Here is a 4,072-nt window from a genome sequence, read left to right as displayed (position 1 = left end):
ATCAATAGGTTCATATTTAGAATGACTTGCATTCTTCTTATTATGATCATGGGCCATGAGGCAAAAATATTCCGCTTCATCACTTTCACTTGAGCTACCTTCACTTGAGGATTCACTATTGCTTTCCCAAGCGATGTATACTCTTCTAGGCTTGCTATACTTCTTGTGTTGACCATTTCCTTTATCCTTCTTAAGCAAAAGACAATTCAACTTATAATGACAGACTTTTCCATAATTATAACATGAACCTCTATATTTTTCTTTCTGATTTTCATCTTGCTTTGAGAAATTTGATTGTCTTCTATAGTTGATGAGATTCTTGTCTGAGTGATTCACTCCATTTTTCTTGATGTACTTACGGTACCATTTATCAAACAACTCCATTTCTTCATCATCCAAACACTAATTATCACTAGCTCGACCATCATCTTTCTCTTTAGTAGAGGACTTAAAACTATAAGCCACTAGAGCAATTGACTTCTTGTCCATCTTCTTTTCTTTGTTCTTTTCCTTCTTAATCTTCTTCTCATGCTTCTCTATGAAAATGAGCTCTTGCTCATGTTCTTCGAGCTTACCAAACAAAGTATTAGTGTCTAATTTCAAGAGGTTGTTAGCTTCTTTGATTGCGGTAACCTTAGGTTGTCATTCCTATTAAGACATCTTAAAATTTTGTTAGTAGCAAGTTAATTGGGAACCGATTTACCAAGTGCATTCAAACGGTTTGTAAGATGAGTGAACCTCTTTTGCATATCGGCAATGGTTTCACCATGCTTAATATAGAAAAGTTTAAAATCTTGGTTCAAAGTATTGATTCTAGCTTGCTTGACTTCATTTGTGGCCTCATGGGCAACTTGCAATGCGTCCCGCATAGCTTTAGCGGTTGAGCAATGAGAAACCTAATAATATTCATTAAGTCCTAAAGAGGAGATTAGAATATTCATTGCTTTCCAATCACATGACCACTTTTTCTCATCATCTGTGTTCCATTATGCTTCTGGTTTAGGTACAACAACATCATCCGGATTGGTCATATTAATTTCAAATGAACCATTTTGGATGGCGTTCCATACATTGCTATTAATTGAGTTGATATGGACGTGTATGCAATCCTTTCAATAATCATATTTTTCGCCATTGAAAATAGGCGCTATATTATACGCCTATTTAGGTTTGGAAGCCATAATCTAATAAGCGATTTTGAAGCACAAGATAAATTGGTCCTCATGATACCACTTGTTAGATGAGGGCAACGATCTAGAAGGGGTGAATAGATCGCAAATAAAAATTTCTTCGATATAAAAATATGTTTAAAAAAATTATTTACCATGGCAAGCAAAAGCAATTCCGGATCGACACTCGTCTATCCCAAATCGTTATCGAAAGAATCAGATATACATATAAACCGTAACAAAATGTAAGACAATGATGATAAACGAATCAATATGTTTTCTAAAAAAATGTTTGAACAATTTAACACTTTGTAATCAATTTCCAATGAATTAGGAAACTGATAACGCGAAAATACATCGTATATTTGCCTTGATTTACACTCAAAAATCGTAACACTTTCATTTATATTCCAATTATTCCGCAAGTGTTCGAGTTATTTTTATAGGTATTTCAATCCCCATGCTTAAATGAGCAAAGTATAGAAAAGGAAGGAAAAGAAGAAGAAACAAAAGAGAAAGCAGCAGAAAAACAGAAAAGTAAAGAATACAGACTTTGTGAATGTGACGACCGTCACAAAGCATGTCATGACCAGCCTGTCACGACCGTTACAGACCTATCACGAATGTCACGCGGCCAAAATCAGCGCTTTAAAACAGTCAATAGAAGTGATCCAATGGGTCCTTAATTCTCGTTCCTCGTCCACTTTCCCGTGGATTCCTCACTCAACCAAGTCATCCTTGTTTATCTCAACTGCCAAGACCTAATAGGGGATATAAAAGGATGGAAGTTGGAAACCTACGGACGCTTAATTTTTCTCTCTGAAGCCAGCTTTTAAGACCTTTTTCTCTCTGCATTTTTTCAAAGCAATTCTATTTTGTCTTTTACTTTTCTTCAGCAACATTATTTTCTTTTACCGTTCAAAGCTTTGATTTTCCCTTTTTCCTTTCCGCTTTTCATTTAGCCAAAGTAGTAGTTTCCTACACTGGGGAACTACTACAATTTATTTAATTTGGTTTAAGCTATTATTTCGAAGAGGCAGAATCCTACCGACCTGTGGAGGACTGCTCAAGTATTTCAAGATTCGGCGTATTCTATTAATTCGATTTCCAGGTTTTTATTCAATTGTTATTGCTTTATTATTATTGTAATCATGTTTGCTTTATTGTTGGTCTGTTTATGTTCGTCTGTGTTTGTGTTGTTTAACGTGTCCAGCTAAACTACCGGTATCAGTATGTAACAATTTAATTAGACGAGATTTAATAATAATCGGTGTAAAACTTCTTTCCTCAAACAATCTTTTTGGTTGTGGTTTTTAATTGGAATTTAATTAAATTTGTCACACGAGTGAGAAGCTATTTAATACGATTTTTCCACGAGAGTGGGAAATTAACTAAGGTGAGAACCAATAATCGCGAGAGCGTGAGGGTCAAACTGGATAGTAAAAACTAGGCATTGATTTTAAAAACAACGAGAGCACTTTAAAAGCAATTAGAACTTACTTATTTTCAAAAAGTATTTTTAACTTCAAATGGGACAGCGAGAGTGTACATTCTCACTTAAAGGTATAGTCCAAATCAATAATCACGAGAGTGTGAGATAAAGCCTTTTAAATAAGTATTTTCTACTGAAAGATATTTGGTACTTAAATTATACACCAATTACTTATCGAATCCCTGACGATTAATACGTTGCATACTGATATCCTTTTATTAAAATTTTCTTCAACCAAACTTCTAAATCATTCCCTTAGATAAACATAGTAACGTCGGCAGCATTAGTTTGACCATCGGTCCTTGTGGGTTCAATATCTTTTAAAACTAAAACGACTGGACTGTGCACTTGCAGTCAAGTACCCGATTGACTATATTCTATATACAGTCACGAGACGTATCAAGTTTTTGGCGCCGTTGCCGGGGACCTGATTTAGTCAAATAGTGCGATTCTTTCGTTGCATAGTATAGACTAAGGTAAAAACTAATCTCCTTTCCTTTATTTCCCTCGATTGTATGCCAAGTACTCGCTCACAAGGCGATAATTTAGCACCACCAATCGTTGAATTAGAGCGTTTCTTATATTTAAGACGCCGAATACTAGAGTACCGACGAAGGTATAATATTCCCAATATCTTCTTTCCTACTGTTGAACCAGTTGAAAAACCAATCATGGTTGCAGTAGATCCACATAATCATCCTCTTAAGTTCTACGTTACCCCGTCGCAACTAGAACCTCACAGCAACATTGTCGCCCCTGCTATCAGTCGAAATGATTTCGAGTTGAAACCCTCATTATTATCAGTCGTCCAACAACATCAATTTGTTGGAAATCCTACGGAAGACCCTAATGAACATTTGACCAAGTTTGTGCAGAGCTTGGGCTTGGTCGCAATCCTTGCCATCCAACTCAATTACAACATGGGAAGAACTGAAGAACGTTTTCTTATCCCGATATTTTCCGCCAAGCAAAACTGCTATGCTGAGAGCTCAAATCAACAGATTTCGACAAAAGGATGTAGAATCTCTCTACGACGCGTGAGAGAGATACAAAGACACGACGAGGATATGTCCACATCACGGTCTCAAAGACTGGGTGATCATTCACACATTTTACAATGGGCTTCTGTATAACACAAGACTGACAGTAGACGCTGCCGCAGACGGTGCACTTATGGACAAGCCATACAACAAAGCCTATCAACTCATTGAAAACATGGCCCAAAACCATTTCCAATGGAGAGGTGAAAGAACTCCATTAGAAAAGTCCACAACAAAAAGTGGAATGTACGAAATCAGTAGCCTTGACCACGTCCATGCAAAGGTAGATGCCCTTGTTCAAAAGTTAGACAACTTGACCATACCACCCGCAACCACCGTGGCTACCGTGACTCCAAACTGTGAGTTATGTG

General features: G+C 36.7%; 1 non-coding gene across 1 annotated transcript; it reads right to left on the bottom strand.

The window, feature by feature from the left end:
* Nucleotides 1-3,639: 3,639 nt before the first annotated feature.
* On the bottom strand, nucleotides 3,640-3,746 carry LOC127133726 (small nucleolar RNA R71). The gene has a single exon (XR_007807672.1). It is a non-coding gene; the product is annotated as a small nucleolar RNA R71 (small nucleolar RNA).
* Nucleotides 3,747-4,072: the final 326 nt, after the last annotated feature.

This window comes from Lathyrus oleraceus, chromosome 3, assembly GCF_024323335.1.
Source record: "Lathyrus oleraceus cultivar Zhongwan6 chromosome 3, CAAS_Psat_ZW6_1.0, whole genome shotgun sequence".
NCBI classification, from domain to species: domain Eukaryota; kingdom Viridiplantae; phylum Streptophyta; class Magnoliopsida; order Fabales; family Fabaceae; genus Lathyrus; species Lathyrus oleraceus.
Note: the sequence above shows the minus strand (reverse complement) of the source record. Positions and strands in the feature narration are given on the sequence as shown.